At 42.5% G+C, this 25549-nt stretch overlaps 1 protein-coding gene across 1 annotated transcript in view; it reads right to left on the reverse strand.

Moving 5' to 3' along the window:
* chsy3 (chondroitin sulfate synthase 3) overlaps nt 1-25549 on the reverse strand; it is a 186663-nt gene that overhangs the window by 154427 nt on the left and 6687 nt on the right. The window lies entirely within an intron of this gene.

Raw genomic sequence — 25549 nt, forward strand, 5'->3', positions numbered from 1 at the left:
ATAGAGGGATTTCTCTCCTCAGCATCACTGCTAAAATCTTTGCTAGGCTGCTGCTCAACCACCTGACCCTGCACCTGGAAAATGGGCTCCTACCAGAGAGTCAGTGTGGTTTTCGTACTGGCCGTGAAACAATCAACATGGTGTTCGCTGCAAGACAACTGCAAGAGAAATGCCAAGAGCAGTATCAAGATCTTTACAGCACATTTGTTGATCGAACAAAGGCATTTGATACTGTCAGCCGTGAAGGACTGTGGAAGATCATGGCTAAGTTCGGATATCCTGGACAATTCATCACCATTGTCTGCCAGTTTCATGATGGCCCATGTCCTTGATAATGGTGAAGCATCTCTGGACTTTCCAGTGAGCAATGGTGCCAAACAAGGATGCGCCCTAGCACCAACATTGTTCAGCATGATGTTCTTGGCTATGCTGACTGATGCATTCAACCAGGATGATCAAGGAGTCAGCATGAGATACCGGACAGATGGTAAGCTCTTTAATCAGAGATGCTTAAATGCCATGACCAAAGTTAAGACTACCGTCATGTGCGACCAGCTACTTGCTGATGACTGCACCTTAAATGCCAATTCAGAATCACACATGCAGTATTCTATGGATCAGCTCTCTAGAGCATGTGACAACTTCGGCTTAACCATAAGTACAAAGAAAACTGAAGTAACGCACCAGCCAACACTGGGGAAATAGTATGCCAAACCATCAATACAAGTACAAGGATCAGATGTAAATGTTGTAGAGAAATTTAAAAACGTAGGCAGTACCTTGTCAAGAGCAGTGCACAGAGATGACGAGATTGATTGCAGGATAGCAAAGACCAGCACTGCCTTTGGAAAATTCCGTAACAACATCTGGGAGTGCAGAAGCATATAGCTCACGACCAAACTATAGGTCTACAAGGTAGGTATCATTACAACCTTGCTCTATGCATCAGAAACCTGGACTGTTTACACCAGACATGCAAAAAAAACCTCAACAATTTCCATATGACATGCCTGCACACACTACTTAACATCAAGTGGCACGATAAAATACCAGACACCAAAGTTCTAACACGAGCAAAAGTTTGCTGGGCGGGACAAGTTTGCCGCATGCCAGATACCAGACTTCCAAAGCAGCTTTTCTATGGAGAACTATCGTCTGGTAAAAGAGCAGTTGGAGGTCAGCAGAAAAGGTTCAAGGACAGTCTTAAGTTCCCTTTGAAAAATCTCAGAATCTGCACAAACTCATGGGAAAGCCTGGCTCATGATCGGTCTTCCTGGCATGTTGCCATAAGCAAAGGCTCCAATGAAGCAGAAGCCAAGCGCAGAGCGGAGTGCCAGAGGAAACATGAGATCTGCAAGACAAGAGCAGTGAGCATGCCAACAGCACTAACAGAACATAGAGACCCAACTTGTGGGAGATACTTAGTTCCGTGCCTGGATTAGACTTATGAGCCACCTCCGGACTCACAGAAAACAGTCAACAACCTGATGTCATGGTCATCTTCACAGAGCGATGGACGAAGAGTAGCTCTCCGTATGTCATCACACTACATCAGCTACCACTTTTTAGCCTCGTCAATTATGAATGTGAGCAGCCAAAACATGGGACTGACCGCACACTAGGGCTTTAACTTAGGTGAACTAATGGAGTCGTGATTTGTCTACACTTCCTTACTTATTCATATCATATATTCACATTCCGGGCGGCACGGTGGTGTAGTGGTTAGTGATGTCGCCTCACAGCAAGAAGGTCCGGGTTTGAGCCCCGTGGCCGGCGAGGGCCTTTCTGTGCGGAGTTTGCATGTTCTCCCCGTGTCCGCATGGGTTTCCTCCGGGTGCTCCGGTTTCCCCCACAGTCCAAAGACATGCAGGTTAGGTTAACTGGTGACTCTAAATTGACCGTAGGTGTGAATGTGAGTGTGAATGGTTGTCTGTGTCTATGTGTCAGCCCTGTGATGACCTGGCGACTTGTCCAGGGTGTACCCCGCCTTTCGCCCGTAGTCAGCTGGGATAGGCTCCAGCTTGCCTGCGACCCTGTAGAACAGGATAAAGCAGCTAGAGATAATGAGATGAGATATTCACATTCCTTGAATTATTGTTATTAGGTACAGCATCATTCACATATTCATCAAAATGTCATATAGTCCAAAAAAGGTCACAAGAATTGCATTCTGTTTGGTAAATCACAAGCTGCACCAAAATTAATTTCTTTAAAAGCAGATCTACTCATAATAAACTACTGATAAGCAGAAATACAGTACCTGTCAAATGTTTGGACACATTCTTCTAATTCAATAGTTTATTTTTCTTCATTAAGATACTTCATATCTTAAAATAATGATGGATGTCGTTTCTCTTTACTTAGTTGAGCGGTTCTTGACATAATATGGATTAGTACAGTTGTGGAATAGGGCTATTTACTGCATTTTTATTATTTACTATTTGATCTCAAACAAATTAAGGTGGTTAGAAATTGCACTAATTAACTTTTGACGAGGCACCTGTTAATTGAAAAGCATTCCAGGTGACTACCTCATGAAGCCGGTTAAGATAATGCCAATAGTGTGGAAAGCATCATCAAGGTAAAAAGAGTGGCTATTTTGAAGACTCTAAAATATGAAACATTTTTAATACTTTTTTGTTTACCACAAAATTCCATACATGTTCCTTATGCTAGTTCCTAGTTTTGATGTCTTCAGTATTGTTCCACAATGTAGAAAATAGTCACAATACAGAAAAGCCTATGAACGAGTAGACGCGTCCAAACTTTTGACTGGTACTGTAAGCAGAACTATTTTAAAATATGCTACAGGAGTTAAATGGCCAGTTGTCCTTTTCTGAGATAAAGCCAATCATAGATATCTCATCCACCAAACCTCAGCCATTTCCACCGTGTGGGCAGTGACTAAGCGCTGACATCAACTATTCTCACTTCATAAATCACACAAAAACCATTGAAAATAATGGCAGCTTGCATTCTGTCATAATGAAAAAGCCCAGCTGTGATGAATGTAAGAGACAGGTGTTGCTGATTCTTACGTTTTATCCCAATGATGCCCAAACAGAGTAGAACAACATAAAGGAAAAAGATAAGATGAGCTTTGTCTGGATTCGGATTTGCAACATCTAGTATCACAAAAATATTGCCATAAAAATAAACATAACAGTTTAATCTGGAAGAAATGAAACAGAAAACCTCTGAAGCAAGACTGTTATAAAGATGACTTTCATTGTTTTCACTCACTTTAACATTTCAGCAGAGGAAAATGTCACTTATGCTTGAGTGGAAACAAAATTTTATCATTCCCAGAAATCCCACAGATTCACATAAAAAAACACCAGGCAATATTATATGCTGTTATTACTTATGCAGCCATACCTACATACACACACACACACACACACATACGGCGGCACGGTGGTGTAGTGGTTAGCGCTGTCGCCTCACAGCAAGAAGGTCCAGGTTCGAGCCCCGTGGCCGGCGAGGGCCTTTCTGTGTGGAGTTTGCATGTTCTCCCCGTGTCCGCGTGGGTTTCCTCTGGGTGCTCCGGTTTCCTAGCCTGGGCCCGCCCATCCTAAGTGTGACGCAACACGGGGGCCTGTTGCGAACTTAGTCTGGCAAGGCAAGCTATCTCCAGCTCTTCCAAGCTCCCGAAAAATCGGGAGCCAATCAACTTTGAGCATCTCCAACGGCCCTGGGTAGAGGCGTGTTCAAGGCAGTGACGTAGTAGAACTGCGACCGGAAGCCATAGATTGTTTACAGAATCTATGCCGGAAGCGCTTCATTCACTAGAAACATTACGAACATGGAGCAGCGGCAAGCCTTTGACACAGCGGGAGATGCTGTATTGAAAGCATTCAATGGGAAGTTCTCATTGAAAACGGAGCAAAGAGCAGCCCTGGAGGTATTTATCTTCTTCCTGTTACTCAGGCCAAGTTTATATTAGACCGTATCTGTCTCGTTTTCTTCGCAGATGCACTGTCCGTTTACATTAAAACGCCTGGAAACGCCGGGAAACGGGAATCCGCCAGGGTCCACGTATTCAATCCAGATCGTGTCTGGTCCGGTGCTGTGTAAACATTGAGAATACGCGGATACGCTGTGCTGAGCTCTAGCTGGCGTCTCATTGGACAACGTCACTGTGACATCCACCTTCCTGATTCGCTGGCGTTGGTCATGTGACACGACTGCTGAAAAACGGCGCGGACTTCCGCCTTGTATCACCTTTCATTAAAGAGTATAAAAATATGAAAATACTGCAAATACTGATGCAAATACTGCCCATTGTGTAGTTATGATCGTCTTTAGGCTTGCCATCCTTCCACTTGCAAGTGGTAAGTGATCTGCGCTGGGATCGCACACACAGCGGCTCAGTCCCAAATCACTGCTTGTGCACTTCACTCGCGCGCTCTGTGAGCTGCGCAGGGCCGGAGTGCGCACCCTCCAGAGGGCACTCGCGGCGCAGGATGCCTGCGGAGCCGAGCGTATCCGTGTATTGGTGTTGCTGTGTGCACACTAATCGTTTTAAAAACGTTAATCTGATGATCCGCTGATACGGTCTAATGTAAACCCCACCTCAAGCAGTTTCCGTCGCGTCACATACGTCAGAGGAAAGAGTGATGTGATTGGTTTAAGCTTCGTCACAGCCTTTTCTGGCTTCGACCAGTAGCAAACTGAGGCATTTCAGGGAGGCGGGTCAACCGCGCGCTTTGGGAAACGGTTGGGCTTAATATCTTTGCCAGACCAAATGCTCGCAGAGCTTTGAAGTTGCGTTAGCCAGACTACCGGTTTCCCCCACAGTCCAAAGACATGCAGGTTAGGTTAACTGGTGACTCTAAATTGAGCGTAGGTGTGAATGTGAGTGTGAATGGTTGTCTGTGTCTATGTGTCAGCCCTGTGATGACCTGGCGACTTGTCCAGGGTGTACCCCGCCTTTCGCCCGTAGTCAGCTGGGATAGGCTCCAGCTTGCCTGCGACCCTGTAGAACAGGATAAAGCGGCTAGAGATAATGAGATGATATATATACACACACGTCTAGAAAAAAATTAAGAGACCACTGCAAAATGATCAGTTTCTCTGATTTTACTCTTTATAGGTTTGTTTGAGGAACATTAACATTTGTGTTTTATTCCATAAACTACTGACAACATTTCCCGCAAACTGCACATAAAACTATTGTCACTTAAAGCATTTCATTGCAGAAAATGACAACTGGTCAAAATTAAAAAAGATGACATGTTTTCAGACCTTGAATACTGCATAGAAATCAAGATCATAGTCAATTTTAAACAACACAATACTAATGTTTGAACTTAGAATGAGTTCAGAAATCAATATTTAATGGAATAACCTTGACATTTAATCCTAGCTTTCATGCATCTTGGCATGCTCTCCAACAATCTTTCACATTGCTGTTGGGTGACTTTATGCCAGTCCTGGTACAAAAATTCAAATCAGCTCAGTTTTGTTTGATGGCTTGTGACCATCCATCTTCCCTTGATCACATGTTAGAGGTTTTCAGTGGGGTTCATGTCTGGAGATTGGGCTGGCCATGACAGGGTCTTGAATTTGTGGTCCTCCATCCACACCTTGATTGACCTGGCTGTGTGGCATGGTGCAATGCCCTGCTGGAAACCCCAATCCTCAGAGTTAGGGAACATTGTCAGAGCAGAAGGAAGTAAGTTTTCTTCCAGGATAACCTTGTACATAGCTTGATTTATGTGTCCTTTGCAAACCAAAATCTGACCTTGCTGAAGCACCCTCAGATCATCACTGATCCCCCATCAAATTTCACAATGGGTGTGAGACAGTGTGGCTTGTAGGCCTCTCCAGGTCTCCATCTAACCATTAGACGACCAGGTGATGGGAAAAGCTGAAAATTGGATTCATCAGAGAAGATACTCCAGTCCTCTATGGTCCAATCTTTATGGTCTTTCGTAAACCTCAGCCTAGCTCTTCCTTGCTTCTCGTTAATGAAGGGCTTTTTTCTAGCTCTGCATAACTTCAACCCCACCTGGCGGAGCTTGTTTCAAACCGTCCTTGCCATGCACTTAACCGCAGCTGCCATTTGCCATTCTTTATGTAGGTCACTCGATGTCATCCTATGGTGGCTGAGTGACATTCAAAGGAGTTGACGATCATCCCGGTTAGTGGAGAGTCATTTTTGCCCTTTGCCAGTTTGTAACTTTGTTGTCCCCAATGTCTGCTGCTTGATCTTGTTCTTATGGACTGCCATCTTTGAAATTTTAAGGATGGAAGCAACCTGACACTCACTGTATCCCTCTGCCAGTAAAGCCAAAATTGAACACATCTTTTTCTCACTCAAAACTTTTTTACTAACTCATTTGCCCATTAAATTTAAGGTACTACTAGCACTGTTTTTGCCATCCAAACTGCTCTTATTGCAAGAGGATAGTGATGACCACAGCAGTGGTTTGTATACTTTTCCTTGTTAAATAAAATTTGGTTCAGATGATCACCTAATCAGTACCTCATTAAGTAAAACGAGGTGTGCTTGTGTTGGAATTCCAGCAAAGACACTGGAATAAAATGGCTGCCGTACATGGAGATGCTCATCTCATCTCATTATCTGTAGCCGCTTTATCCTGTTCTACAGGGTCGCAGGCAAGCTGGAGCCTATCCCAGCTGACTACAGGCGAAAGGCGGGGTACACCCTGGACAAGTCGCCAGGTCATCACAGGGCTGACACATAGACACAGACAACCATTCACACTCACATTCACACCTACGGTCAATTTAGAGTCACCAGTTAACCTAACCTGCATGTCTTTGGACTGTGGGGGAAACCGGAGCACCCGGAGGAAACCCACGCGGACACGGGGAGAACATGCAAACCCCGCACAGAAAGGCCCTCGCCGGCCACGGGGCTCGAACCCGGACCTTCTTGCTGTGAGGCAACAGCGCTAACCACTACACCACCGTGCCGCCCATGGAGATGCTGATTTAAGAAAAAGAAAAAAATGAAATCTACCACTTTTTACGTGGTGCCCACTTTTTAAGAGATCAAAAGTAATTTGGCTGTTCGGCTGCTCAGCTGTTCCATGACATGGTGTGTTATTCCTTCATTATTTCACTTACAAGTAAGCAGACAAAAGGTCTAGAATTGAAATCCAGAACTGAAATCCAACTTTAATGCAAGCCCATAAAAAAAAATAGCAAAAACATTAGGTGTGGCCAAATCCGTTATTTGTTACATTCTTAAAAAGAAAGAACACACTGGTGAGCTCAGGAACATCAAAAGGCCTGGAAGAATACAAGCGAATGGCAAAAGAATTCCTTCCCTGGTGAAATAAACACCTTTCACAACAGTTGGCCAGATCAAGGACATCCTCCAGGAGGTAGGCGTATCTGTGTCAAAGTCAAAAATCAAAGAAGACTTCAACAGAATAGGTACAGTGGTTTACGACAAGATATACACCACTGGTGAGCCTCAACAACAGGAGGACAGGATTAGCGTTTGCTAAAAATATCTTTGGGAAAAAGAAAAAAAAAAAAGAAGCCCTTACAGTTCTGGACAAATATCAACTTAAATCAGAATAAGACGAGTATGAAGAAGGGAAGGAACTGCTAATGATCTGAAGCATGCCACCTCATCTTATGGCATCTATGGCTTCCAATGGAACTGGTTCCCTTGTATGTACTAATGATGTGACCGCTGACAAAAGCCTCGGTCACAACCGGCCGTACGTGCTCCTACGGCCGGTCTACGTGCAAAAAACGCAAGAAACGCACGGAGGGCGCACGTGTGACGTGCTGATTTTCGAACCGTAAACTGGCCGCAGACCGGCCGCAGAGGTTCTTTGTCATGTCAAACAAACTCTACGGGCGCTTACGTTTTTTTCAGGTTGCAAGACAAACTTACGGCCAACGTGCGTCTTTCTCCACGAACAAAAAAAAAGCAGCGATTTGGGAAACGCCAAAAATCGCACGGCCAAAAAATCGTACGTCCGGTTGTGACCTAGGCTTTAAAGGCAGCAGGAAGAAACCATGCATCTGTTAATGTCTATGGGTTCAATATGACTTTTGGCACTCATTGACTACAAATGATCTGCAACAATATATTTAAAAAAAAAATCCTTATGCTAGTTTGTCCAATTACTTACGAAAAAAGTGGGGGACCAAATGTATGCGTGTGTGTGTGTGTGTGTGTGTGTGTGTGTGTGTGTGTATAAATACATACACACACATTTTTAATTTTTTTTTTTTTTTACACAGACAGTTATAATTCTTACATCCTTTTTTTAATCTAGATATGCTCAAATTAGTCTTGTAATATTAATATTCATCATTTAATTTTGATTCCAATATCCTGTGGAAGACAGCTTTAAAAATAAATAAATAAATAAATAAATAAATATTTTTTAGAAATCATTTTTCCTTATGCTAGTTTGTCCAATTACTTACGAAAAAAGTAGGGGACCAAATGTATATATATATATGTGTGTGTGTGTGTGTGTGTGTGTGTGTGTATAAATACACACACACTTTTTTTTTTTTACACAGTTATAATTCTTACACCTTTTTTTAATCTAGATATGCTCAAATTAGTCTTGTAATATTAATATTCATCATTTAATTTTGATTCCAATATCCTGTGGAAGACAGCTTTAAAAATAAATAAATAAATAAATAATTTTTTAGAAATCATTTTTCCTTATGCTAGTTTGTCCAATTACTTACGAAAAAAGTAGGGGACCAAATGTATATATATGTGTGTGTGTGTGTGTGTGTGTGTATAAATACACACACACTTTTTTTTTTTTTACACAGTTATAATTCTTACACCTTTTTTTAATCTAGATATGCTCAAATTAGTCTTGTAATATTAATATTCATCATTTAATTTTGATTCCAATATCCTGTGGAAGACAGCTTCAAAAAAATAAAAAATAAAAATAAAAACCCTGTCAATCTCAAAATATTTACATGCCTGATTCAACATGGTGCTCTTCACATACTGTACCTATGGTCACTTTGTACCTTGCAGACTTCAGTGTTTCTTCAAAATACTCGGTGTATAGTCGTGCATTATGTAATGAATGATAAATGACAGGCTGTTACAGAAAACGAAGCCATACTGTGGTGGGTTTATTTAACACTGATTGACAATTTTTTTTTTATATACATGACATAGTTATGTTTAATGCTGTTGAAGTTAGTTCCGCTTACCTCTCTGTTTTCTCTCTTAATAACACAAATACGTTAATAAGTGTGAACATAAAACACGGTCATATTATCATATTTTATTTTTTTCGCGGTCCGGTTTTCATCAAATCCTGCGCTCCTATTGGCTGGCGAGCAGGTCCGTATCCTACGATACGGACCCCAGTTACGGACCTCTGGCGACTCGCTCGTTCACAACAACAACGAACATCGTAGCATTTTTTGTCAACATTTATCTTTTTTTTTTATAAGATTTACTTATAAGATTATCAAAAATCTTATAAATTTTTGCCAGCATTTCTCAGGAGAATAGCATTAATTTTACATCATGGATAGCGATAATGACAGTCTTCACAGCGAAAGCGAGTTTTACTACCCTGAGGAAGAAGAAATAAAACATTTCAGGAGAAAGCTAAAAACCTCTAACTGTTGCTAATGCCGAGCAAAAACATGTCTGAATCCTGAATGACTTGTATTTGTATAAATAGGGGACTACATAGGCGGCAAAATGTAGTTTTTTCCCTGCCATGGAAGTGCACTTGTATACCGAGGAGGAAGCCATTTGCATTACAGCCGTGAATGAGGATTCAAAATGGCGGCTCGGCTCGGTTTTCCCTTTCGGGCGCTCTCGTTTTCTGTTAGAATTTGGTAAAGAAAAAAATTAATATATTATTTACCAGCTTAAGGTCGGTCCGTATGGTGAAATACCATGACCTCGGCCTTAAATACTGACCTCGGTCACGGTATTTCACGATACGGACCTCCCAGTTGGTAAACACACACACACACACACATATATATATTATTATTAACCTCCTGGGCCAAAATGTCATATATTGTTTTAATTTAAATGAGTTATTTAATTTAAACAACACCGTTTCTTCCTGTTCGCAACTACAAATTCAAAATTAGTCACATTTTATTTACTAGTTACCCAACCTAGCAGAGGAAGTGGAAGGTTTCAGTACAGGTTTTGTAATTGTTTCTTCCTTGTTGGATGGGGTATATTATACACAGAAAAGATGTGGCATTGCTGTGTTGAGCTTAACCAAATCAGTTATCATTTATTATGTCTGTGCAACTGGGAGCAATAATAAGTATTGATGTTACACAACATTTAAACTGTTAGTCCCCTTCTGAGTGAGCTTATTTCTAAAGCACTCTACAGAGGTCTTACTGGGTACATTTAAATCAATATTAAAAGGTACGGTATGCGTCATTTGTCTTTTTAAGGAAGTCTGAGTCAAGACATAAAAACCGAACTGGAATGTTTTTCGTTCTAGTAGCGCCAACATATTCCTTCTCATAACATTAATTCAACTCTACCACTTCAACATCCAATACCCTATTTTGTAAGATTACTACTAATTGTTTCCATTTGATTTTATTTGTATAGCCCTTTAATAAACAGAATGCAACGGGACACTATCACACAAGCAGCTTTACAGAAATCTGAGCCCTAGTGAGCAAGCCAGATGTTGAAGTGGCAAGAAAAACATCCCTAAGATGACATAAAACCTTGAGAGGAAACAGATGTATCGTAGTTAAGCCTACTATCACTATTTCCATGTAACGATGTACAGTTAGATTATTAACCAATCTGGCAATTAAAACGGAGGAGTTGCCTTTGTATAATATTACCCGTTCCTGAGCCTCAGTCTGAGGACCTTGCCTAACTTCCTGATCGCAATCTTACACACGTCGTCAGTTGAACAGACATTCACCAGGGTGGAGCAAAGCCTTTCACGAACACGAGTTGTGCACTCTTGTTTTCTAATTACAGCCAGGCCTCTGCGTCAAACATGGGTGTCTGAAAACGATGAAAGCTGTAGGAGTGAGTACAGGCAAATTGTTGTTCTTGTGATCACACATCCCCCCCGCAGCACAACACAGCACACAATACACAGCAGAATCGGTATTATAGAATTATCACTGTCGCCTGGGTTACAGTGCAAGTTAAAGGCTTGAATAATGTTTTATGAGCGCTGCCGAGCAGTACAGCACAGACGGCCCAATGCAACAAAACAAGTTAAATCATTATGTCCCTGAATACGAAGAATAATGATGTAGCCTACAAATGAGAATCGGCCTACAAAATAAAGACATCGGTCCAATTTAGGGGCATTATGTCAGCACAAAACGCTTTAATATTACTCTACTTCTTCTTTGGCGCTATAAATTATCAAATCAATGACATACTGGTAGGGTCTGAAGGACAATTTTATTTCCTATGATAATTGTTGATCAAGAGAGATGATGGGAGAAACATCACAAAGCTCAGTCAATTTATCATCCAATATGCCATATAACTTTCATTCATCTCCTCTCATTATCTCTAGCCGCTTTATCCTGTTCTACAGGGTCGCAGGCAAGCTGGAGCCTATCCCAGCTGACTACGGGCGAAAGGCAGGGTACACCCTGGACAAGTCACCAGGTCATCACAGGGCTGACACATAGACACAGACAACCATTCACACTCACATTCACACCTACGCTCAATTTAGAGTCACCAGTTAACCTAACCTGCATGTCTTTGGACTGTGGGGGAAACCGGAGCACCCGGAGGAAACCCACGCGGACACGGGGAGAACATGCAAACTCCACACAGAAAGGCCCTCGCTGGCCACGGGGCTCGAACCCGGACCTTCTTGCTGTGAGGTGACAGCGCTAACCACTACACCACCGTGCCGCCCATTATTATTATTATTATTATTATTATTATTAATTACTTATTAACTGAGCACAAGGTCTTTATGGGAAAATATCAGACCAAGGTCTTGACAGTACAGACCGAGCCGTAGGCAAGGTCCGTACAAAAAGACCAAGGTCTGATATTTTCCCTATAAAGACCAAGCAAGCGAGGTTAATAAGGAGTTTATTATATAGCATTTTTATTTGTAAGATTAAAACAGATGATCACTATAACGAGGCGTGACGCTGCTTTCAGTCACATCGTACTGTATTTGTAACGTAGTTGAGTCACGCATGCAGAATAAACGGCTAGCGGTTTCAAAACTGAATTTATTTCTGCACTCGGGTAATACATGTGACAAATGTTCTGAGAAAGATTAAATAATCTATATTGGTTTATTTTTCAACAAAATGATGCTAGATCAGCTGTTTTCAGATGCTTTCACTTGATTAATTTTTACCTAAAGTGTAATTAATTTCCTTTCACATAATTTCTTTTAATTTTGATTTTAATGATTTTACTTTAATTCTTTATTTTAATTTCTTTTTAATTTTGGATTTTAATGATTTCACTTTTACTTTAATTCTTTGTTACTGTTCTTATGCTTTTATTTTTTGTGAAGCACATTGAATTGCCTGTGTGTATGAAATGCGCTATACAAATAAACTTGCCTTGCCTTAGATGCCAGTTAGCTCACATCTAATGTTCCGTTTCCGGTTGAGGGTACGCTGTGCGCATTCTGGCTGCCGCTTCTTACTGGGTCTTTTTATTTTATTTTCCCTTCTGTTTTTTATCTTTTTTGTGTTTGTGTAGTTTGGGGTTTGTTTTTTGTTTGAGTGTTTTTGTCTGCCGGTTGCGGTGTAGCTCTGGACCCAGTTTTGGGCGTCGGTTCCCTCCAGGCCTTGGTTCGCCTGTGCTCCTCGTTATGGACTGCGGTGAGCTCGTTGCTCTTTGCTCGGTGCTTCTGTGCTTGGTGCGGTTTTCCGAGCGATATTGCCCAGTGGCATCACGGCAGCTGCGCGGGCAGTGTGGGACTTATTTTTGTGCACCTTTTGGTGGGACTGTTGCTGCTACACCATTGGAATGACATCCTGACCTTTTGGTGGACTTTTTTTTTTTTCCTTTCCTATAATTGCAAAGCGACCTTGGGTATGAGAAAGGCACTATATAAATTTAACTGATTATTATTCTTATTATTACAGATAATGAACAGTTTTTTGAGAAAAGGCGCCTTGGAAAGAAAATCTGTAATCGCCCACGGGCATCATGGCAAAATTCTGCCCGCCAAGGAACCAATCAGAGCACACAATTTTACCGGAAGTACTGTAGCTCGTGCCATATAATAATAATATGCTGTAATACATGTCGATTTGCTATTTTTGATGCTTAAATGCATTCACAAGTGTGAGATGTATATGAGTAATGACATGTATACGAGAAACAGTGTTTGAACATGTATGTAGAGTAGGGATATAACCGAATATGAATATACAGCATTAGCTAGAATGACCAGAGATCGTGTTCGAAACAGATACAAATACAAAGAGCACCTAATCAGGTTGTATTGTCGTTGTTTGGGTTTTTTCGTTTTTTGAAAGCTTACCGGAAAGGTTCACAGGGCATCTTATCAAGATGAAAGGTGTGCTTCAGAACTGGGATATCATGAAAGGGAGGTTTGTACTTTCATGCGAGTGTTCAGATATGAAACTTGCTTTTACTGCAATTATTTTAACGCCATGTGCTTTATCTTAGAACTGGCAGACATATCTAAAATACAAGGCAAGGTCTTAAACATGATCACAGGTGAGGGTTAGGCACTCAACAGATAGGCTAGATAAGACAGGACTAGAATTAATAACCCGGAAATGAGATAAAGATCAAAACCAGGAAAGCACTGACAACAGTAAGTCAGGAACTACGTCAGGAGAAAAAGCTACACTGAGCAATATTTCACAGCAGGTGAGTAAAAACATCCATCCATCCATTATCTCTAGCCGCTTATCCTGTACAGGGTTGCAGGCAAGCTGGAGCCTATCCCAGCTGACTAAGGGCGAAAGGCGGGGTACACCCTGGACAAGTCGCCAGGTCATCACAGGGCTGACACATAGACACAGACGACCATTCACACTCTCATTCACACCTACGGTCAATTTAGAGTCACCAGTTAACCTAACCTGCATGTCTTTGGACTGTGGGGGAAACCGGAGCACCCGGAGGAAACCCACGCGGACACGGGGAGAACATGCAAACTCCGCACAGAAAGGCCCTCGCCGGCCGCTGGGCTCGAACCCAGAACCTTCTTGCTATGAGGCGACTGTGCTAACCACAGTCTGTTTATAGTGTGTTTTGATCAATAATCGGGTGAGCTAGAACGTGAAAACTTGATAGAACTCGACGCCAACGGCGTCGATGGGGATGCCTCCGCCCGGTAGACTACACACCTTATTAAGTTGTGACTTGGGGATGGACATTTGACCTCACAGTAATCGTGACCTGGTGAAATTACTTGCATCAGCCTTGGAGATATTGTGTTCACAAGGTTTTCGGACAGACACTTGACCTCACAGTGACCTTGACCTTAGACCTTTGGATCTCAAAGTCTAATCAGTTTATCTTTGTCCCCAAATGCACAAACGGCGAAAGTTTGGTGAAATTCCTTTCATTCGCTTTGGAGATATCGCGTTCACAAGGTTTCGGGACGGACAGACGCACAGACGGACAACCCGAAAACATAATGCCTCCTGCACCTTACGGTGGCAGAGGCATAATAATAATAATAATAATAATAATAATAATAATAAGCGTGTGCTTTGGGAACTGTAGTCCATGGAGGCCATATTTGTAGGCCATGATGCTTCTTGGGAGTTGTAGTGAGACGCCAGTTCTGGTGTTAACATGACATGCTGATACTGCTTACATTTTTTTTCCAGTGTTACCAGGGGCATAGTTGTAGGGTACATATTTAATTAAAAAAATTAATTAACTTCCAATTTAAAACTAAACACAGATATGGCTGCAAATTTTGGAGGCACTCAACCGATACAGATCATCTGTGAATACATGCATAATGTGAAGTAAATGGTCTTGTTCAAAATCTCAGAACAGAAGGAATTTTTGTAGGAGATTTGTACAGGACCCTTGTATTCGTAGGAGGGATTGTGTTTCTCAGGTTTTAGAGACCAGTGTGTAGTTGTACTTTGCTCTGTGGTATTGTGATTTTTATGCAGTTGTGCTTCACAAAGAGGTTTGTTCCCTATTAACAGTGTAGGCAGGAGCCGTCTCGATTTACGGAACAAGCTGAAAATCCTGAAAATCTCAGATGTAAAAGCAAAGAATGCCCAAGGGCTCACTTTTAACACTGCAGACTGCAAATGTTCTCACTATGAGTCACATTATTATAGCAGCAGAGTAGCTGCAGACTCTATTTGGGGAATATTTTAGATAGCTTGTATTTGTTGTGTAAAAGACCCATTTTCCCATTGTTCAATCGTCACAAATGCAATAAAATATGCATCAATCTTTCATTTGTAAATGCCTAAAGTAGCATTTACCTAAAGGTCCCTTAAGTCAGGGGTTCTCAACCTTTTCTGCTTTAAAGGTCCCATGGCATCGTTTTTTCATTAATTGTGCGGTGGTCTCTAGTATGAATGAATGCCCTGTGAGCCGGTTTTGGTGAAAAAAATGCTGTGGTTCTCCTGTTTCAGGCTGTTCTAGTTTGGTGGAGGAGCGGGTGGCGGGAGAGCGACAGGATTTCAGCTCTTATCATTAATATTCATGACATGTAAACGTGTTACCTCGGATTGGCTAACAGCACTGTGACGCTACCTCCAGTGGGTCAGAACAAGCGGATGTGGGTGTCTTACTATGGCGAGAGAGAAGGAACAAACCGCGAAGGGAAAAATACCGTGCGCTGACGTCATTAAGGTGCGACGCGAGGAAATAAAATAAATTCAACAAACGTTTGGGTTTTTACTGAACAAACAAACAAACAAATAAAATGAACGAGTGACTTAAAAAAAAGAATGTGGGTGTCTCTGTAAAAACTGTTTTGATTGGCTATTATAACAGAGCATGCTGCATGCTTTTTGGTTTTGTAGCGCAGAGTACCTGGCTAACTGCAGGAAGCGGTTAGCTGCACAGCTAATGTAGCCATTGCAAGGTTAACGTGGCACCGATTTTAAAACACGGCAAAACGACTTAACAGTTATACACTTACTTGTTCGGTGTTTGTTGCTGATGCGGCAGGGATGCTTGGTACAGACCCAGGCTTCAGTGACAGTTGATGTGCAAAACCTGCCCTGTACTGTCCCAAGCTGTGGAAACATTCATCAGGAAAATGCTTCCGACAAACATACACCGTCTTAGGTAGACTCGACGGCGTATTATTGGAGTAAATAAAATTAAGCCACTGCGTCTTCGGGGGCTCTCCCGTCGGCAGTAAAAACAGACTCTTTTCTGTGTTGTCACATCCATGTACAGCGCAACTTCCATGTTTGGTGGCAACTTTTGAGCTGGGCGGGCAATCCATACAGTGGGTGGGAATCCAGAGGGGGGGCGTGGGGATCATCTCCCTTGCTGACGTAGGCAAGGGAAGAGTTTATCAACTCGCCGTTTTGACGTGCCATTCTCAAATGTTGGGCATAGTTTGGTTTACACATCATGAAATTTCTAGCCACTGGGGTGACTTAAGAAGGTCAGAGGAACTCATTTTAACGTTAAAAAACCTCAGAAAGTGAAAATTTCATGCCATGGGACCTTTAAAGGAACAGTCCACCGTACTTCCATAATGAAATATGCCCTTATCTGAATTGAGACGAGCTGCTCCGTACCTCTCCGAGCTTTGCGCGACCTCCCAGTCAGTCAGACGCAGTCAGACGCGCTGTCACTCCTGTTAGCAATGTAGCTAGGCTCAGTATGGCCAATGGTATTTTTTGGGGCTGTAGTTAGATGCGACCAAACTCTTCCGCGTTTTTCCTGTTTACATAGGTTTATATGACCAGTGATATGAAACAAGTTCAGTTACACAAATTGAAACGTAGCGATTTTCTATGCTATGGAAAGTCCGCACTATAATGACAGGCGTACTAACACCTTCTGCGCGCTTCGGCAGCGCATTGATACGGAGCTCAGATATCAATGCGCTGTCGAAGCGCGCAGAAGGTGTTAGTACGCCTGTCATTATAGTGCGGACTTTCCATAGCATAGAAAATCGCTACGTTTCAATTTGTGTAACTGAACTTGTTTCATATCACTGGTCATATAAACCTATGTAAACAGGAAAAACGCGGAAGAGTTTGGTCGCATCTAACTACAACCCCAAAAAATACCATTGGCCATACTGAGCCTAGCTACATTGCTAACAGGAGTGACAGCGCGTCTGACTGCGTCTGACTGACTGGGAGGTCGCGCAAAGCTCGGAGAGGTACGGAGCAGCTCGTCTCAATTCAGATAAGAGCATATTTCATGATGGAAGTACGGTGGACTGTTCCTTTAAGACGCACCTATTCATACTTTTCACGAGTCGGGGCCCATTAAAAAAGATCCCCGATTATTTTGGCTCATCTATTCTATTAGAATCTAATAATCTATTGCAAAGTGTATTAATGGGATGCAACATCACGCCCTGTTACAGACGGGAGCCCAGGAATTAAATAAATCCAATAAAAACAAACTGTTTTTAATTGTAGGTTTTGTATTTAAAACTGTATGGATGTGCCAGAAGCAAAACCATGCATGCAGGGCATTCTCAGTCAAAAGGGGTTAATGATCCAAAAGTGGAGTCTGGCCCATTAACACAAGAACTTACTGCCATGTTTGTGTCCAGCAAACGAGCAAGTTATTAAAACCAAGAAGTACACTCAAAAGAAGTGGATATAGAAACCGCTCAAGGGGATTAGATCCTTACACACGAACAAAGAAGGATTTTTCCTATGAAAGAAAAACTTACGAGCTAAATTTGACATTAGTAGAATAAATTTTGATCCTATTGTAGCTGTAACTAAATACAAAGACAATAGTTATGCATACTGTTAATTAACTTAGCGTGAAGATAATTAACAGATAATCAACAGATTTTAAGGGTTTGTTTTTAAGATTGTGTATATTTTTAGTCTTTTGTATTTGTAATTATTTGTATCTGTACACCACCCCACCAGCTCTGCTGATCAACCTATCGTGTTTAAATAAAGTTATTCGTTCATTCATTAAGAGTTGGAAAATTATCCATCCGTTGAGTTCCCAAACACCTCAAGCTACCTGGTGCTGCAGACATCGTTCTACACGGATACACAGATGAAAAGAGTATGGAGGTGAACTATTTTTTATGTGGCTGGGTTAAAGATCTGGGGATCAGGACGCTACAAGATAAATCCTGTATTGTTTTTGTCTGGGTAAGGAAGAATTTCTGGGCTTTGTACGTGTCTTTGCGATGGTTGCTAGGACGCTACAAGTTTTAGTCTCGGGTGTAAACAAACCACAGCAACTTGATTCTCAATCCTCCCTGCGCTTCTCTTCCAGCAGATCCGTATAATTTACCCACAAATGTAGTGTGCAGAAGGAGGGACGTGGCAACAATAAAGACTTGTTCTTCTTAATTTACCCACAAATTTATTTATTCCACTTGAGAGGTGCATGTCAAACCAGCTACCAGATTTGGGACACTACGACATCCTGAACTATTTAATATTTGGCTTCAAACTTGAAAAGCACTTTGTGGCCCACTAATGGCCCATGGCCCAGTGGTTGAGAAACACTGCCTTAAGTCACCATTATGTGCAGTTATATGAAGTGGCAAAAGAGGGGAACAAATATGTGATTTTATTTTTTTCATGGTCCAGTTTCCATCATAACCTGCACTCTGATTGGCTGGCGAGCGGGTCCGTATCCTACGATACGGACCCCAGTTACGGACCCTGGTTATGGACCTCTGGCGACTCGCTCGTTCACAACAACAAACATAGTAGCATTTTTTGTCAACATTTATCTTTTTTTTTTATAAGATTTATTTATAAGATTATCAAAAATCTTATAAATTTTTGCCAGCATTTCTCAGGAGAATAGCATTAATTTTACAGCATGGATAGCGATAACGACAGTCTTCACAGCGAAAGCGAGTTTTACTACCCTGAGGAAGAAGAAATAAAAGAAAACATTGCAGGAGAAAGCTAAAAACCTGCAACTGTTGCTAACGCCGAGCAAAAACATGGCTGAATCCTGAATGACTCAATTTTGTATAAATAGGGGACTACATAGGTGGCAAAATGTAATTTTTCCTGCCGTGGAAGTGCACTTGTATACCGAGGAGGAAGCTATTTGCATTACAGCCGGGAATGAGGATTCAAAATGGCGGCTCGCCTGGGCTCAGTTTTCCCTTTCGGGCGCTCTCGTTTTCTGTTAGAATTTGGTAAAGAAAAAAATAAATATATTATTTACCAGCTTAAGGTCGGTCCATATGGTGAAATACCGTGACCTTGGCCTCGGTCAGTACTTTCAAGACCTCGGTCACGGTATTTCACCATACGGACCTCCCAGCTGGTAAATAACATATACATATTAATAAGTATGCCAACACCACCATAACGGGTAATGAATTAAACATCGAGTGCGTGCAAAGATACTTTAATTATTGTGGAGACTAGCTGAAAATCATCAGTGCTTCTGGAAAGCAGAAGGGTATGATACCAGAGAGGGCTGAACGCAGCCTGAGTCCTGCCTGGGGGAAACTTGCAGGAATCACCTTTCATCAATATGGATATGAGCCTGTGAAAGCTTTATCAGTTTGCAGAAGGGAGGATTAAACAAACTGACAAACCTCTAAATAGGACAGCTACATACGGCATGTTGGTAAAAATTCATTTAAAACATGATTCGGAAATTTCCATGGATTTAAATAAATAAGTATTACATTTATTTAAAAGCTATTAGCGGTAAGCTCTTATAGCACATGGTGTCTGAATGAGATTTTAAGATTGCTGTGAATGCAAGGACTGTAGGACTGCACTAAAAGTGCTCCTTTCAACATTCCCAATTACGATAACTCAGGAAGTTACAAGCTGCAACTCCACTGAGCATCTTTAAATATGTGACCCCTCACCGAATCCAGGGACACATGTCGGCCGAAACGAATCCGAGATAATCGCAAAGGAAGCATTTTTTTTTCGAAATTTGTGATTTTTGTTTTTTTTCCCATCATGTGCAAGTTGAGATCTTGAAGAATGCAATCAGTATTTCAGATAATAGATTGTTTTGTTGGAAAAGCATACATTTTTTGTTGCAAATTGTCTCGTTTTTGTCAGGACTGTAGCCTGCTGGGGGGTGCGGGTAAATTACCATATGGGCCATTCACATGATGATTTAAGTCTTTTTTTTTTTTTCGCGAATCAGCTGTATGATACGAGCTGAGCGCATGGCTACTTAGCTGCATATAGGCATGTAATTTCACTATGGAATGAGTTACTAAACAGAGCGCAGAGGAGTTGAAACACCGCGAAGCAAACAGACACACGGTATTTACATCGGAGATCACCATTTCTAGCAAAAAAAAAAAAAACGCAACCTCGTTTTCCAGATTGAATGGAATACTTGAATGATCGGATGATACACGGACCGTTCTAGGATTACATTCCATCGGAGGCATTGGTGTGTGCAAGGCGCCGTTTCTCTTTCTGATGGGGTGAGTTTATTAATCTAAGGCTGTGTGGTTATTTTTGCATGTAACGGAGAGTGTTGTGGTTTGGTTAAGCCTAGGTCACAACCGGACGTACGATTTTTTGGCCGTGTGATTTTTGGCGTTTCCCAAATCGCTGCGTTTTTTTTTTTTGTTCACGGAGAAAGACGCGCGTTGGCCGTAAGTTTGTCTTGCAACCTGAAAAAAATGTAAGCTGCCCGTAGAGTTTGTTTGACATGACAAAGAACCTCTGTGGCCGGTCTGCGGCTCGAAAATCAGCACGTCACACGCGCGCTCTTGTGCGTTTCATCCGCGCTCTCCGTGTGTTTCTTGTGTTTTTTGCATGTAGACCGGCCGTAGGAGCACGGTACGGCCGGTTGTGACCGAGGCTTTACATGAAACTAGTGTTGTGTTAGTTGTGTCATCATCGTGCTATCTTTCTTTCTTACGGTGTGAGTAATTTTTCAACCACAAAACGTTAAAGTATACTTTAGGACTTATTTTTGTACTTCATAATTGTTTTGGGCATACTTTGCATGGAAGGAAAATTGACGTGATGATCTTTGTTTACATGAAAGTAGCATCGTGCTAGCTCATAGGGGGTAGGGCTTTCCTTAATATCATGCAGATGAGCAGCATTATGTGCCCGCCCTGCACCCAGAGTAGCTGAGATGGAAAACTTTGAGGGCGATTTTCTCCCTTTTCTGTTTTAAGAAGTATACACTTTCAAAAGGCCACACATTCTTCAAATACTGTCAGATCTCCACATGGAAGGCATCATTGGAAAGCTTAGAAACTGTACTTTCTGAATCTGTCAATAACTCAAAATGCCCCCGGGCAGACATGTGTCCCTGGATTCTGTTTTCTGACACATATATGATTGTGATGGGAAGCCATGGCGTAATGGTTAGGGAAGCAGCTTTGGGACCAAAAGGTTGCTGGTTCAATTCCCTGGACCAGGAGGAATGGCTGAAGTGCCCTTGAGCAAGGCACTTCACCTAACCCCCCCACTGCTCCCCAGGCTGCTCTGGGTACGTTGTACATCGCTCTGGATAAGAGCGTCTGCTAAATGCCTGTAATATAATGATGTAATGTCATGTTCTCTCTGCGATGTCACTTGAATAGTTTGCTTCTAGCTGTTTATGATTGCTTCCTTCCATGGGAAAAGCTCTGTATTCAGGCCTACAAACCTCATTAATAATGAAGAGGTTGAGAAGGCGTTAAAATGGAGACAACACGCCCCAACAGGCAGACTGCAAGGCCGCCTGGAGCTAAACGACCTTGATGACACACTGAATCCAACAGAGCTCCAACCTGCACATTACCGACACACCTGTCTTCTATGGGCTGCCTTCAGGCCTCTCCCCAGCCAGCAACATCTGTCAACCTTCACATAAAATCAAGCTCTACAGTGTTTTGCCTATTTTGATCGTGCCACATCTGCTGCCATATTCTATGTTGTGATTTTCTGTGCTTCAGAAGAGAAGTCGACTCCCTCCTCAGAGTTAACACAGGCAAAGTAACTGAACACGATGAATACGTCTTTAAATGGTAATGGCTGTGATAATCAAGGAATTTCATTTTCTTAAAATGTTTTTATTTAATTAAAACAGGAATGATTGATATCCAAGAGCATAAGGCCTCCATCAAATAAGTGCAATTTCCCTTGTGCTGTTTTCTCCATTCACTGCTTTCTTTCATTTGTTCATTCATATTCAGTCACCATTTTCTCAGAGTCAGCGCTGCTCTGGATCCTGAGCCGATCCCAGGAACACTGGGCTTAATCCTGGATGGCATACAGTGCCTTGCAAAAGTATTCATCCCCCTTGGTGTTTGTCCTGTTTTGTTGCATTACAAGCTGGAATTAAAATGGATATTTTTTTTTTTTTGGGGGGGGGGGGGGGGGGGGGGGGAGCACCATTTGATTTACACAACATGCCTACCACTTTAAAGGTGCACATTGTTTTTTTATTGTGACACAAACAATAATTAAAATGAGAAAACAGAAATCTGGAGTGTGCATAAGTACCCCCCCCAAGTCAATACTCTATAGAGCCACCTTTTGCTGCAATTACAGCTCCAAGTCTCTTGGGGTAAGTCTCTATTAGCTTAGCACATCTAGCCACTGGGATTTTTGCCCATTCCTCAAGGGAAAACTGCTCCAACTCCTTCAAGTTAGATGGGTTGCATTGGTGTACAGCAAATCTTCAAGTTATGCCACAGATTCTCAATTGGATTGAGGTCTGAGCTTTGATTAGGCCATTCAAAGACATTTAAATGTTTCCTTTTAAACCACTCCAGTGTAGCTTTAGCAGTACGTTTCGGGTCATTGTCCTGCTGGAACGTGAACCTTCGTCCCAGTCTCAAACCTCTGGCCGACTCAAACTGGTTTTCCTCCAGAATCGCACTAAATACAGGGCCATCCATCTTTCCTTCAGTCCTGACCAGCTTGCCTGTCCCTGCAGATGATAAACATCCTCACAGCATGATGCTGCCACCACCATGCTTCATTGTAGGAATGGTGTTCTCAGGGTGTTGGATTTGCACCACACATGGCGTTTCCCATGATGGCCAAAAAGTTCAATTTTTGTCTCATTTGACCAAAGAATCTTCTTCCATGTGTTTGGGGAGTCTGCCACATGCTGTTGGGCAAACTCCAAACATGATTTTTTTTTTAAGCAATGCCTTTTTTCTGGCCACTCTTCCATAAAGCCCCACTCTGTGGAGTGTACGGCTTAAAGTGGTCCTATGGACAGATACTCCCATCTCCACTATGGATCTTTGCAGCGCTTTCAGTGTTATCGTTAGTGTCTTTTGGCCCTTTTCCACTACCCTTTTTCAGCTCACTTCAGCTCGCTTCAGCCTGACACGGCTCGCGTTTCAACTATCTAAGAACAGCACAACTCAGCTCGCTTCAGCCCTGCTCAGCCCCCAAAACTCGGACGGTTTTGGAGTGGAGCTGAAGCGAGCCAAACCGAGCCGAGTGGGGCTAGGGGCGTGAGGAGACACTCCCCTGTGCACTGATTGGTGAGGAGGAGTGTCCTCACATGCCCACACACGCCCCGCGAGCACGCTGGGATCTGTAAACACCGTAAACCCGGAAGAAGGAGAATTACGAATTACGAGAATTATGAAGCCTTATGTGCCTCGGCTCATCTATACGCTCTTGCCAGTATCTGTTGGTGTTGTCGGTGACAACAAGCCACAGCACCAAGACCAGCAACACTAACGACTCCATGTCCTCCATGTTTATTGTTTACTCTCTGGGTCGTGAGACTACCGCTTAAAAGATCACTGATGTCACTGTTTGCGCCGCCTAACGACATCACCTGACGTCCACCCACTTTTGCTAACTCCACCCAATGTGTCCACCCACTTCCAGCCAGCACGGTTCACCGCGGTTGTAGTCGAAATGCAACTCCAACAGCCCCACTCAGCTCGACTCAGCCCAACTCAGCCGCGTTGGTAGTGGAAAAGCGGCATTTGTTGCATTTCTGATTAATGCCCTCCTTGCCTGGTCTGTGAGTTTTGGTGGGCGGCCTTCTCTTGTCAGGTTTGTAGTGGTGCCATATTCTTTCCATTTTGCTATAATGCCCTAGGATATTCAAAGTTTGGGATATTTTTATAACCCAACCCTGATCTATACTTCTCCACAACTTTGTCTCTGACCTGTTTGGAGTGCTCCTTGGTTTTCATGTTGCTTGCTTAGTAGTGTTGCAGAGTCAGGGTCCTTCCAGAACAGGTGGATTTATACAGACATCATGTGACAGATCATGTGACACTTTGACTGCACACAGGTGGATCTTAATCAACTAATTATGTGACTTATGAAGTGAACTGGGTGCACCAGCTCTTATTTAGGGGTTTCATACGAAAGGGAGTGAATACTTATGCGCACTCTAGATTTCTGTTTTTTCATCTTAATTATTGTTTGTGTCACAAAAATAATTTTAAAAAAACAATGTGCACCTTTAAAGGGTGTAAATCAAATGGTGCTAACCCTCCAAAAATCCATTTTAATTCCAGCTTGTAATGCAACAAAACAGGACAAACACCAAGGGGGATGAATACTTTTGCAGGGCACTATGCACTGACACATTCACACTCCTGTTCACACCTCGAGGCAATTTAGATTAGCCGATCCACCCACGGTAGTTTTCCCAGAGGACACCGGCATGTACACAAGGAGAACATGAGAAACTCCAGACAGAGAGTAACCCGAGCTCAGGACTGAACCTGGAACCCTGGAGCTGCGAGTTGGCAACGCTACAGTTTATTCTTATAACAAATAGTAATTTTGTCATTTGCTAGCTGTTTCTGGCAAACGCAATAACTGTTAATTAAACTGCACCAAACAAGACAACAGTATAATATGGTTGAATCACACTGCCGCTGGCTCAGTAAAAGATTCTTAATGATTAACACTAGTTTAGACACAGTGCTGTACACACAGATAATATGCCCCTTTTCCACCAAAGCAGTTCCAGGGCTGGTTCGGGGCCAGTGCTTAGTTTGGAACCGGGTTTTCTGTTTCCACTGACAAAGAACTGGCTCTGGGGCCAGAAAAACCGGTTCCAGGCTAGCACCAACTCTCTGCTGGGCCAGAGGAAAGAACCGCTTACATCAGCGGGGGGCGGAGTTGTTAAGACCAACAACAATAACAAGACCGCGAAAGATCGCCATTTTTAAGCGACGAGAAGCAGCAGCTATACAAACGCGAAGTCATCCATTATTATTATTGTTGTTGCTGCTTCTTCCTTGTTGTTTTTGCTTCGATATTCGCGCCAAGGTTTATGCAAACGTAGCGACGTAACTGACGTATACAGCGACGTAATGACGTATACACGACGTAATGACATGTCTTCCCTTAGCACCGCGAGCTATGGAAAAGCAAACTGGTTCTCAGCTGGCTCGCAAGTTGAACGAGTTGTGAACCAGAACCGGCCCCGAACCAGCCCTGGAACTGATTTGGTGGAAAAGGGGTAATAGTGGATCATTCGTGTTCAAGT

Source organism: Neoarius graeffei, chromosome 25, assembly GCF_027579695.1.
Source record: "Neoarius graeffei isolate fNeoGra1 chromosome 25, fNeoGra1.pri, whole genome shotgun sequence".
Classification (NCBI taxonomy): domain Eukaryota; kingdom Metazoa; phylum Chordata; class Actinopteri; order Siluriformes; family Ariidae; genus Neoarius; species Neoarius graeffei.